The sequence below is a fragment of the Cyprinodon tularosa genome, unplaced genomic scaffold, assembly GCF_016077235.1.
Source record: "Cyprinodon tularosa strain WSP-4 unplaced genomic scaffold, ASM1607723v1 ctg638, whole genome shotgun sequence".
Lineage (NCBI taxonomy): Eukaryota > Metazoa > Chordata > Actinopteri > Cyprinodontiformes > Cyprinodontidae > Cyprinodon > Cyprinodon tularosa.
Genome location: NW_024039383.1, coordinates 546642 through 559531, shown reverse-complemented (window position 1 = coordinate 559531; position 12890 = coordinate 546642). Strand labels below are relative to the sequence as shown.

General features: G+C 44.4%; 1 protein-coding gene across 2 annotated transcripts in view; it reads right to left on the bottom strand.

Moving 5' to 3' along the window:
* The window catches only part of map1aa (microtubule-associated protein 1Aa), a 58943-nt gene that overhangs the window by 20348 nt on the left and 25705 nt on the right, over positions 1-12890 (bottom strand). The window lies entirely within an intron of this gene.

Here is a 12890-nt window from a genome sequence, read left to right as displayed (position 1 = left end):
TTTAAAAACACCATATCAATCTCTTTTACTAATGAAATATTGCTATATGTCATCGTTATGCTACGAAATCCCCCGGAAATTCACGAAATGTTGCCATATTTTTATATGTTGATATATTGACGCGGTATCGATCTATTTTACTAACAAAATCTCACAAGAATTAGCAAAATATCACGAGAGTTTGTAACAGAACAAAGAAATTTCACAAGATTTTGAAAGTAAAATAGATCGATACCGCGTTTTTAAAAATCAATTTGATATCAGCATTATGAAAATATACACTCACCGGCCACTTTATTAGGTACCCCATGCTACTAACGGGTTGGACCCCCTTTTGCCTTCAGAACTGCCTCAATTCTTCGTGGCATAGATTCAACAAGGTGCTGGAAGCATTCCTCAGGGAGTTTGGTCCATATTGACATGATGGCATCACACAGTTGCCGCAGATTTGTCGGCTGCACATCCATGATGCGAATCTCCTGTTCCACCATATCCCAAAGATGCTCTATTGGATTGAGATCTGGTGACTGTGGAGGCCATTTGAGTACAGTGAACTCATTGTCATGTTCAAGAAACCAGTCTGAGATGATTCCAGCTTTATGACATGGCGCATTATCCTGCTGAAAGTAGCCATCAGAAGTTGGGTACATTGTGCCATAAAGGGATGGACATGGTCAGCAACAATACTCAGGTAGGCTGTGGCGTTGCAACGATGCTCAATTGGTATGAAGGGGCCCAAAGAGTGCCAAGAAAATATTCCCCACACCATGACACCACCACCACCAGCCTGAACCGTTGATACAAGGCAGGATGGATCCATGCTTTCATGTTGTAGACGCCAAATTCTGACCCTATCATCCGAATGTTGCAGCAGAAATCGAGACTCATCAGACCAGGCAACGTTTTTCCAATCTTCTATTGTCCAATTTCGATGAGCTTGTGCAAATTGTAGCCTCAGTTTCCTGTTCTTAGCTGAAAGGAGTGGCACCCGGTGTGGTCTTCTGCTGCTGTAGCCCATCTGCCTCAAAGTTCGACGTACTGTGCGTTCAGAGATGCTCTTCTGCCCACCTTGGTTGTAACGGGTGGTTATTTGAGTCACTGTTGCCCTTCTATCAGCTCGAACCAGTCTGGCCATTCTCCTCTGACCTCTGGCATCAACAAGGCATTTCCGCCCACAGAACTACCGCTCACTGGATGCTTTTTTCTTTTTCGGACCATTCTCTGTAAACCCTAGAGATGGTTGTGCGTGAAAATCCCAGTAGATCAGCAGTTTCTGAAATACTCAGACCAGCCCTTCTGGCACCAACAATCATGCCACGTTCAAAGTCACTCAAATCACCTTTCTTCCCCATACTGATGCTCGGTTTGAACTGCAGGAGATTGTCTTGACCATGTCTACATGCCTAAATGCACTGAGTTGCCGCCATGTGATTGGCTGCTTAGAAATTAAGTGTTAACGAGCAGTTGGACAGGTGTAACTAATAAAGTGGCCGGTGAGTGTATTTGAGTATATTATTTTTCAAAGTGTCAGAAATGGATAATAAAACTGCTATTTTCACTGACTACTTATTTTTGTCCAGCTTTAACATTGGTATCGATATCGGTTATCGGCTACATGATTTTTAAAATATCGGCATATCGGATATCGGCCAAAATCCCAATATCGTGCATCCCTACACTGAACCCCTGACTCAGTTCACTTTTAAAAATAAGAAAGAAGTCTGGATGTTTTAAATAAAAAAACAAATAAAAGCAGGGCTGGGGTTTATAACTTTAACATAAAGCTATAACAGATCGATACCACTTTAACATGAGTTCGCTATCTGAAGGTCGATGATATTTAAGGGTTTTACTTAGATTAGAAGAGAGCAAAGAGCTCGAGAAGAAATGAGCGGTCTAATGATGAGTGGGTGCATACAGCCTCCCAGGATGAATCCAAATCATAGTGAGCCTACACAATCCCGCATCTGGTGCATGATGGGAAAAGCTCTGAAGATGCCAAAGGCAGCTGCACGTTTTCATTTCAAGTCACAACCAAACCCAGGCCACTGGTTTTAAGACCCACAATGCAAACAGTTTCTATTTTTTAAATGTGGAACACTTATCATACATACCACTATGAGTGATTCAAAGTGATGCAATACTGGCAGCAGTTAAAAATATGACAAAATATGACCGTTTTTTGTACCAATAATTTTAAACACTCTTTAGTCATTTAAAATGAAATTACACTGAGGCTTTAAGGCAGTCAAACTTTCTAACAATGACCTGTTTTATATTGAGATTCAGTTATCATTTGACACTGATTGATGGTATTCTTGCATAACGAAAGCAATAACTTTGCTTCATTATGAGTGATCAGAGAGAATCATTAATCTCATCAGGGCTGCTCATGTCACTGTACTGTAATTACACTCACATTTAGCCAATAAAGTCTGATATAGAAACACTACAAATGAATGCAACTAGTTTAGATGATATATTTCAGCTGCTCTCATTTTTTTTACAGGATAATATTTAATTTTAGCTCTTTACAGATCGTGCCACAATTTCTACATGTAAACTTTTGAATAAACCTCCGTAAAACTTTACAGTCATTCAAATTACACACTTTTTTTCTAATTTTCATCAACAAATAATTTATTAAAATATTAAATCAACAGAACATCTATACTGTTTCAATGCCAATAAAAAAAATATATATAAATAATTGTTTTATCAATTTTGAGGGGTCCAAACATATAAATATGTACTTCTGGTTATGATGCTAACATACACCAAAAAAAAAAAAAAAAAAAAATAGGTTGAAGTCTTGTGAGATGAAGCTCAGGTGTTGACAGATCCTTGAGAAATGGCTATGTCGTTTCTCGTTTCTGTTACATTTCTTAGACTTAACTAAAAAAAAAAGCAAAACAAGGGTAAAAAGCTGGAGTTTTGAGTGTTGGAATCGATTTGGCTCTATGAGAGATTTTCTAAAAATATGTTTATACAGCTCTAGTATCTTTATAAATTCTCAAAAAAATCTGGTTAATTTATGATTTAATAGGAAGTTATTTAAAAAGTTGGATTTCTTTCAGATGGAATGTTCCTCCTTGGCATGTCGTTTTTTTGTGTCATGCATGACACAAAAAAACAATGAAAGCCACACAGAAGCAGTGCAGTTAAGGAATTCAGTATTTGACTGAAATATGACTCAAAGCTGCAGGGACACAAAGATATGAGGAGAAACTCCAGCAGACATGTCCTCTGAGGGACATAACCATGACATGGAGCTGAGTTGTACCTTCTGCTTTCTCTGCCCGATGTATTAAAAGTGAAGAAGTGAGCCTTGAGGGAAATAAACACAGCACTGAAGTGAGCCTGGAGTGCAGCAGCCTTTGTTTATTGGTTTAAAAGATCTAATTATGGTTAAAAATCTGTTACTATGAAACTATAAATATGAAGCCAATCATTTATAATCAATAATATTCATAGTCTATCTATGGGCAGAAATATTATTCCTTTGGCTAATTTGACTTGGAACATTTTAAATTACCTGAATGACAGTCTCTGTCTACAAAGACAATACAAAAAAAAAAGTATTATTCTTATTTAAATGGTTATAATACTGTAGTTATCATGCCCTGTAGGAACACAACAATGTCTAACATGCAGCCTGAATGTGTTGTGGTTTTCTCTGACAAATGATTGAAATAAGCTCAAACTAAAAGTTGGATGCATCTGAAAATAGCCCTTCAAACGTTTACAGATGCTAGTTTGGCTACGGGAAAAAGAGTATTTACTCATGGATCAGGTGTAACAGTCTATCCTATTTTTCTGGTTTTGGTGGGGATAAGAATAAATCTTGACGGTGTGATGAAAATGTTAACTTCCCTTTTATAATATGATGATAACAGCAAATAAAAGATTCTAAAAGCACCATCAATTTAAGTTCACTAATTGATGTGCATTAGCAAGTTCAAAACAAATATGTTCTTAATCTTGTTAGGATGTTTCCTGATTAGATAATAGAGGATTTTATTAATAATATAATCTTTTAGCCAGGCTTATGAAGTGCAACCAAAGTCTAAATTTCTAGACTTTGTAGCATTTCTAACATTTGTTAGTAATTTCAGGTTCCTCAATGTGGTTTTCACTTTTTCATCACTAGTGTTTACGTCTTAGCTGTTCCCCAACGTTATTTTACAGGACTTTGCTATTTAATTCAATTTATTTTATCTATATTGGGCCAATTCACAACACATATCATCTAAAGGCTCTTTACAGAGAGAGAGACAATTCAACCTGATCATAAAATCAGATTGGTACAAAGTTTTCAATCTAAGGAGAACCAGCTGATTGCATTGACTCATTGTCTCGAAGGCAATCGGTCACACCAAGCATGCTTGTAGCGACAGTGGAGAGGAAAACTTCAGCAGAACCAGGCTGAGTGTGAGCGGCCATCTGCCTAGGCAAACTGGGGTTCAAGGAGACAGAAGAAGACATACAGAAAGAAGCAGAAATGAAAAGGGCAACTGTCAACCAGCTCCACAGGCAAGCTCCGAGCCAGCTCCCATGTCAGAGGATGAACGAGAACACATATAGTTAGTCACAGTCAGGGAACCAGGACTACACTGACAAACAGGCCAAGCTTCAACATCTATAAAGAAGGTGTTGCAGCACAGCTGATACTAGCAGTTCTTCTTTTTTTTTATTCTCTTTCCCTCTCTCCCTCTTATTTTACAAGCTATTTTCTTCTTAACTGTCTCTCTCCCTCCATTTTACAAGCTATACAGGCAGGCTAGCAGCTGGACGTGCACCATATCATATGTGCACCTGTGTTTTCCTAATTGCTACTGGTCAGTCTGTGGGGACTTCAGCAAGGAAGTTATCAAGTTAATGCAATGGAAAGGAATTGATTTTTTTATTTTAAAAAGTCAAGTGCAACCCAAACAGTGGCACTGGTCTCTGCATTTTACAGCCACTAAGTAGGCCAGACAAGCATCCAGGCTACAGGGAGTATGTCGCATTGCTCCCCATGGTCAGCCCACCCCTGCTCAGGGCTCATCTTCTTTACCTCTGGATTTGTATCCTTAGAGAAAAGGGTGCAAATATTTGCTTATGAAGTGCAACATGACTTTAAGGAAATGCTGCTTCCTTTTTCTGTTTCTGACTTATCTAGTAAAAGCAGATAAAATAGTAAAATGGATTTTTTTATTAGATATCTGTTTAGTATATTGTTTAGTCTTAATACTCTGCAATATCCTCATCACAAAGTTGCAAATCTGCTTTTGTTTAAATTACATATCAAAAATTCTGGCCTAAGATTATCTTTATAAAGATTTTTTTTTCTTATTTGCAAAATTCTCATTCTCTTTCATATTTAAATATAGACTTTTTTATATATATTGAGGTAAAATATGATGCATTTAGATGCACTGAGGTTTAAAACATTATATTAAACCATATAACCATGGAAGCTATCACTGCTTGCATTGATGAAGATGCTTGTGTTTGCTTTTGTCATCCAGGATTACTTTTTTTTGTTTAATACTGGAGTCAAACAGCAGCTCTGGAATGACAGATTTAGTCTGTGAAGGGAACCGATGTTCATACTGCAGGGTTTCATTTCGGCAGAACTGAGTACGCTCTCAGCTCAGCACAGAGATGGTTCCTGTTACTGGGCATCCAATCTGTCCCCGCCCTGTCCCATCCTGCTGAGCTCAGCGTTCGGTTTCACCCACCCCTAAAGCATCCTGGATGTCTGCAGGGGAAGAGCGGTAAGGGTGTGCTACTCTGGCTCTTTCTGCTGGAGGATCTACCAGCACAAAGAATCTGAGCTGATCTCATTCCAGTTGGATGATGAGTTCATAAAACTATGTTACTTAAGAGACACTTTTTCGAGAATCATGGCGGACTTGAGCTTCAGATTGTGTAAAAAGGTCAGAAGACAAAAGATCTCAACAAAGGATGCAAACCTCCAGTGTCTCAGAAGGGCTTGTTTATAATCTAAGTATCAACTGTTTAGTCGACAACAAAATGACTTTAATCAATATAAAAAAGAAAGATATGCAGCAGGCTCCTTTATAACTTTTAAATATAATTGAAACAATATCAGACAGCGACTGGTATTGCGGACAGTGAGCGGAGCTTAATGAGTTGAATATTTTAGCTATTTTGTATGATTTTTTTTAAATAAAGTTTTAACATAAGCCTATTTAGGATCCATAAATTAGGACTTACTTTTAATGAGATGAAAAATGCAGCACAATAAACATTTTCCTTTCAATGAATTACATGTATTTGCAAAATTAAATAACTACAATAAGGTTATCTTTACAGAAAGCAATAGGTTGTTGAGTTTACAGACTTAAAAATGTAGGGATTTTCATATTTAATCAAATGAGAAATCTTTTTCTTTTTAATACATGAAGGTAAGTAAAAATATATATATGATGAACCTTTCACTGCAAAAACAAATATGTGGTTAACAGGTGAGGAGCTCATAAGGATTCTTAAACTTAACTCTAAAATGAACCCAGAGTTTTTGCATCAAGACTGGAGCCACATCGAACGCCTAACAGCAGCATATCGACAGTTCTAGTAATATTTTGCTAAGACGTGTGCAGAACATTGCATTAATCCAACCATGAAGAAACAAAAGCAAGAAAAGCTATTTCCAAATCAAGGCAAGACACAGCAGAGCTTAGTTAGACAATATTATAAAAACAGGATGAACTAGAGACTTGTCATGTGCATATAATAAGTGGTACTGATCACTAAGGGAAAAACTGCTCAGTTTAAACTATCAGCCCACTAACTGATAAACCACCTCCCAAATCGTGAATTAAGGGAACCGTATTTGGTCTTATCCTGTTGCTTAAAACCAGAGCAGCAGAGGAGCAGAACATATGTACCAACAGAGCTGATATATCTTACCTGGAGCTCTGCCAACATGATGTGGGTGTGACAGGGTGATGGTGTAAAGCAATGCTGCTTTAAATTCTCACTCCAGGACCCCACATCATGGCTACACTGTCCCTGCTTCCTCCTATTTTACCCAGGGCCCCAACAGGCTGCCAATATTATATAACCAAACGTATTTGCTTGTCTGCCCTTTCTCACAACCTCGAGCGGCATCCTATTCTTTAACAATAGTGTTTATTATGTCAGCGCAGGATTCCGGATCATCTTTCAGGACAAAAGAACCTGGCTTTAAGTCTCCTCTCTGATTCATTCAAAGGTGGTCTGTCAGATTGAAGCCTGGACTCACCCAAAGAAAAAATTTCCGAAAGGGTCCAGCAAGGTTTTGACCATTCCGTTGTCTTAAATGACTTAGGCTGTTGATGAACAGCTAAATCACAGGGAAGCACTATAACCTTCTAGCCAACTGTTGCATACATAATACTAACAACATTTAATTAAAACGTATTGTACCTGTAGCCCCCTACCACGGTAGAAGGCAGGAAATTACTGAGCGCCTGAGAAGCACTTGTACTGTACTGAAGCATACTGCAAAGTTAGCTGCAGGGTTTTATATTCCTACAGATATGAAAATGATTGGAACAAAGGTGTCCAACAATTTGAAGCCAGTACCCTAAATGGTACCACCAAATGGTTGCATTTACTTTTTTTATGCATGCTAAAAAAAGCTAATGATCACAAAGAGCCCTCTACTAGCTTAATAAGACCTTCTTAAGAACCTGAAGAGAACTGGCCTACTTGATTGAGTACTCAAATGTTAGAACAGGTTGTGTAAACTGAAGTCAAAGTGACCCTTTTAAGCCTGTCAGTGCTGCACCTGTATTAGAATTATATCCCTTTTTATCTTCATCATCTCTTACTGCCCAGGCTCTAGAAACAAAAAACCTGATGCTCTCTCAAGGCAACACTCCAGTGACCAATATCCCAACTTTCATTAAACCTTCCTGAATTGTGGGGGCCTTATCATAGAAATAAAGGATCAAGTCCTGGAAGCTCAGCGCTCCAAACCGTACCCTTCGCACTGGACCTCCAAACCGGGTTTATGTTCCTGCTTTCTCTTAGGTCCTGCCTCATTATCTGGGCCCACATGCCAAATTCTCCTGCCATCCTGAAATCAACCAAACACACACTGAAATCACACTCCTTAATGAAATTTCTGGAGCCTACAATATAAGGATATTAAAATGTTCAAGGGTCTCCAGTATGTGCCAGCAACAAAGCTAGTCACCAGCCTCCAAGTGGTCTTCTTCAACCATTGCTTATCCTTAAACATCAGTGGTCTCATATTGCCTTGGATTTTTTTACTGGACTACTACCATCTAAGGGTTTCACCACCATCCTCACTATAATCAACCACTTCTCCAAAGCCTGCCACCTCATCCTTCTTCGTTGACTTCCATCCTCCTTGAGACAGCTCAGCTCCTGTTTAATCATGTTTTTCGCCTTCACGGAGTCCCTTATGAAATCCTGTCAGACAGGAGACAGCAATTAGTATTCAGGGTCTGAAAGGAGTTTTGCTTTTCTTTGGGGTAAAGACTACTCAGTTTAGGTTTTCATACCCAAAACAAATAGTCAATTCGAAAGCATAAATCCTTGAGCTTGAGGCATCACTCAGCTGCCTCTGTTTGTCACACCCATCATCATGGAGTACTTAGTTGCCTTGGGTCAAATATGCCCATAACTGTCTCACTTCCTGTCTCCATTTGGGTCCTCTCTAGGATACCAACCTACCCTATAACCGGTCAGTAAAAACAAATTGACGTCTAGCCAATCCGGCCTTTACTGTGTGAAGGATTTTAGATGGTCGTGGTCGAAGAAGGGGTCTTCAGTATCTGGTCGATTGGGAAGTGTCATGGTCCTGGTCTGATTGTTCCTGTTATCCATTTGTTGTCCTCTGCTGCCCTCTTGTGTCCTCCCTTCCTCTGTTTCTCTGTCCTGCCAAGCACCTGCTGCCAATTTCCTCGTCAGCTCTCTCTCTGTCTCTGTCTCCTTTAAAAGCCCTCCCTGTTCAGTTCCTGTTGCTGGATCCTCGTCAAACATCCCGTCTGGCTTCCTGTCTGTTATCTGCCTCCAGAGCGTCTCACCAGAATAAACAGGCTTTATTCACCTCTGCCTACTGGTCTCTGCGTTTGGGTCCTCCACACAAACACCACCCCATGACAGAAGGATCCAGCCAACAACATGGACCCAGCAGAGAACCAGGCATGTGAACTCCTCAGCCCTCCCCATATACAGGAGTCTGACCTGTGGAGCTTTTTTTATGGGGAGAGAGAAGATTTTTTTTTGTTCCTGCCACCGCCATCAGCTCCAAGAGCCCCTCGACGGGGGCTCCAGGCCTCCAAGGCCCCTCTGCGGGCGCTTCAAGCCTCCAAGGCCCCTAAGCGAGCGCTCCAGGCCTCCAAGGCACCTCAGCGGGCGCCCCTAGCCTTCAAGGCCCCCTCCATGGTGGTTCCTGTGCCGCAGTGGGCGGCCCCTTCGGAGGCTGTTCCTGAGCCGCAGCGGGCGGCCCCGTCCGAGCCTGATCCTGTTCCTGAGCCGCAGTGGGCGGCCCCGGCCTCGTCTGAACCTGTTCCTGAGCCGCAGTGGGCGGCCCCGGCCTCGTCTGAACCTGTTCCTGAGCCGCAGTGGGCGGCCCCGGCCTCGTCTGAACCTGTTACTGAGCCGCAGTGGGCGGCCTCGTCTGATCCTGTTCCTGAGCCGCAGTGGGCGGCCTCGTCTGATCCTGTTCCTGGGCCGCAGTGGGCGGCCTCGGCCTCGTCTGATCCTGTTCCTGAGCCGCAGTGGGCGGCCTCGTCTGGTCCTGTTCCTGAGCCGCAGTGGGCGGCCTCGTCTGGTCCTGTTCCTGAGCCGCAGTGGGCGGCCTCGTCTGGTCCTGTTCCTGGGCCGCAGTGGGCGGCCTCGGCCTCGTCTGATCCTGTTCCTGAGCCGCAGTGGGCGGCCTCGTCTGGTCCTGTTCCTGAGACGCAGTGGGCGGCCTCGTCTGATCCTGTTCCTGGGCCGCAGTGGGCGGCCTCGGCCTCGTCTGATCCTGTTCCTGAGCCGCAGTGGGCGGCCTCGTCTGGTCCTGTTCCTGAGACGCAGTGGGCGGCCTCGTCTGGTCCTGTTCCTGAGCCGCGGTGGGCGGCCTCGTCTGATCCTGTTCCTGAGCCGCAGTGGGCGGCCTCGTCTGGTCCTGTTCCTGAGCCGCAGTGGGCGGCCTCGTCTGGTCCTGTTCCTGGGCCGCAGTGGGCGGCCTCGGCCTCGTCTGATCCTGTTCCTGAGCCGCAGTGGGCGGCCTCGTCTGGTCCTGTTCCTGAGACGCAGTGGGCGGCCTCGTCTGATCCTGTTCCTGGGCCGCAGTGGGCGGCCTCGGCCTCGTCTGATCCTGTTCCTGAGCCGCAGTGGGCGGCCTCGTCTGGTCCTGTTCCTGAGACGCAGTGGGCGGCCTCGTCTGGTCCTGTTCCTGAGCCGCGGTGGGCGGCCTCGTCTGATCCTGTTCCTGAGCCGCAGTGGGCGGCCTCGTCTGGTCCTGTTCCTGAGCCGCGGTGGGCGGCCTCGTCTGATCCTGTTCCTGAGCCGCAGTGGGCGGCCTCGTCTGGTCCTGTTCCTGAGCCGCGGTGGGCGGCCTCGTCTGGTCCTGTTTCTGAGCCGCGGTGGGCGGCCCAGTCTGAGGCTGTTCCAGAGCCGCAGTCGACGGCCCCCTCTGAGCCTGTTGCAGAGCAACAGAAGCGGAGGCGGCGTCCTCCCCGGCGCATACTGCTGAAGCGTGGGCGGCGTCCTCCCCGGCGCATACTGCTGAAGCGTGGGCGGCGTCCTCCCCGGCGCATCCTGCTGAAGCGGAGGCGGCGTCCTCCCCGGCGCATACTGCTGAAGCGTGGGCGGCGTCCTCCCCGGCGCATACTGCTGAAGCGTGGGCGGCGTCCTCCCCGGCGCATCCTGCTGAAGCGGAGGCGGCGTCCTCCTCGGCGCATCCTGCTGAAGCGGAGGGGGCGTCCTCCTCGGCGCATCCTGCTGAAGCGGAGGCGGCATCCTCCTCGGCGCATCCTGCTGAAGCGGCGTCCTCCTCGGCGCATCCTGCGGAGTCCTCCTTCTAGGTTCCTGCTGCATTGGAGACGCCGGCCTCCAGAGCATCTCTCTCAGCTCCGGCCCCACGGCCGGCCTCCAGAGCGTCTCTCTCAGCTCCGGCCCCACGGCCGGTCTCCAGAGACTTTTTGTTTCCCTCGCCCACCCTGGGTGGGTTGTTTTTAGTTTCTGGACATTTTAGGGCGTCTGGGATCCGCCCTTAGGTGGGGGGTACTGTCATGGTCCTGGTCTGATTGTTCCTGTTATCCATTTGTTGTCCTCTGCTGCCCTCTTGTGTCCTCCCTTCCTCTGTTTCTCTGTCCTGCCAAGCACCTGCTGCCAATTTCCTCGTCAGCTCTCTCTCTGTCTCTGTCTCCTTTAAAAGCCCTCCCTGTTCAGTTCCTGTTGCTGGATCCTCGTCAAACATCCCGTCTGGCTTCCTGTCTGTTATCTGCCTGCCCTGTCTCGTCTCTCCCTGGCTTCTAGTTTGATTTATCCCTGATGTCTCCTTGGTTCAGGTTCGTTTGCTGTTTTTCTGTTGGACTCTGATTCCTGCCCCTGGTTCTGTGAACCAGAATAAACAGGCTTTATTCACCTCTGCCTACTGGTCTCTGCGTTTGGGTCCTCCACACAAACACCGCTCATGACAGGAAGGTTATGGACCTGAGGAATGGTCTTGGATCCCTCGTTCTCTGACCTTGTTCAGGGCTTTTTGGGCTTCTCGCCCTTCTCTCTTTGCCAGATGATTACCCCTGATGGTAGCCCTAACCAAAGGAATATCTTTTTTGCTGAATCTCTCTTCTGGTGAATCTCTTTAACTTGAACTCCTTTAGTGTGCCAGACTACCAGCGAACCTTAGTTCATCTCCGATCTTCATGGAAAAGGCCCACCAGTGTTCAGTAGTTCTCCACATTCATTCCCTGCCTGCCCACTCTCTAGTACGACATCTCTTGCAAGTACCAACGCTCTGGGATCTCACTCAAAGTCACCTGGACCTCTTGGGTGGAATCTTCAAAGCCTGCTGAATTAAATACTTACAGATCCATGCAACCTCTCCTTCACCTCTCAAGTAATCCAATCAGTCAGTTGTCATCAACCAACTTGTTCCTGATCAATCTTGCTTTCTCCCCTCAGACCAGCCAGACATTTACAATTTACTCTCTGCAGTTCTCCACTTCTAGATTTTTCCTTTTTATAAATAATATGTTAAAATTCACAAAAAATCAACATGAAGCCTTCTTTTAGTTTTTTGTAAACATAAACACCATATGAGCAGAGGTGAGAGATGTGGAGTCTACATGTCATCTACATGGCATGTATTTGTTTTGCCCAGTCACTGGTGAGTCCAATCTGCACACTGAATTAATTTGTGCGGATTGGGCTCACCTGGCTCAGTGGCAGAACAAATACATGCCATAGAGTTTTGTGCCAAAATAACCAACATTAAAATGAGAAACAAAAAGTCCCTTCTTAGTATGTTTCAGGATTAAAACAGCAGTCAGCTTGTCTCTCTCTGCTATTTTTAGTCTTTTTTTTTTTTTTTTTGCTGTTCCAGCCAGTTGCATAAGATGGTAGTCATCCATTGAGTTCAACCTAATCTACACCCTGCTGGGGACCAATTGAAAATTCTCCTCAGCTGTTATGTTTGGGCCTGTTTTTAACCACCCTAAAAAATGAGGCTCTCCCGGATCTACTGAGGGCAGCTGAAAGATTGAGCGCCACAAGTAAGGGAGGCTGCAGGCCCTAACAGCTCACACATTTAAACAAACTGCAGCATCATCCTACAGGATCTGGGTGAGGAGAGGAAATAGAAGATGCAAGAAAACATTAAAAATGCATTTCATTTCCCTCATATTTTTTTCAAAATAGACAAAAAAATTGAAAAA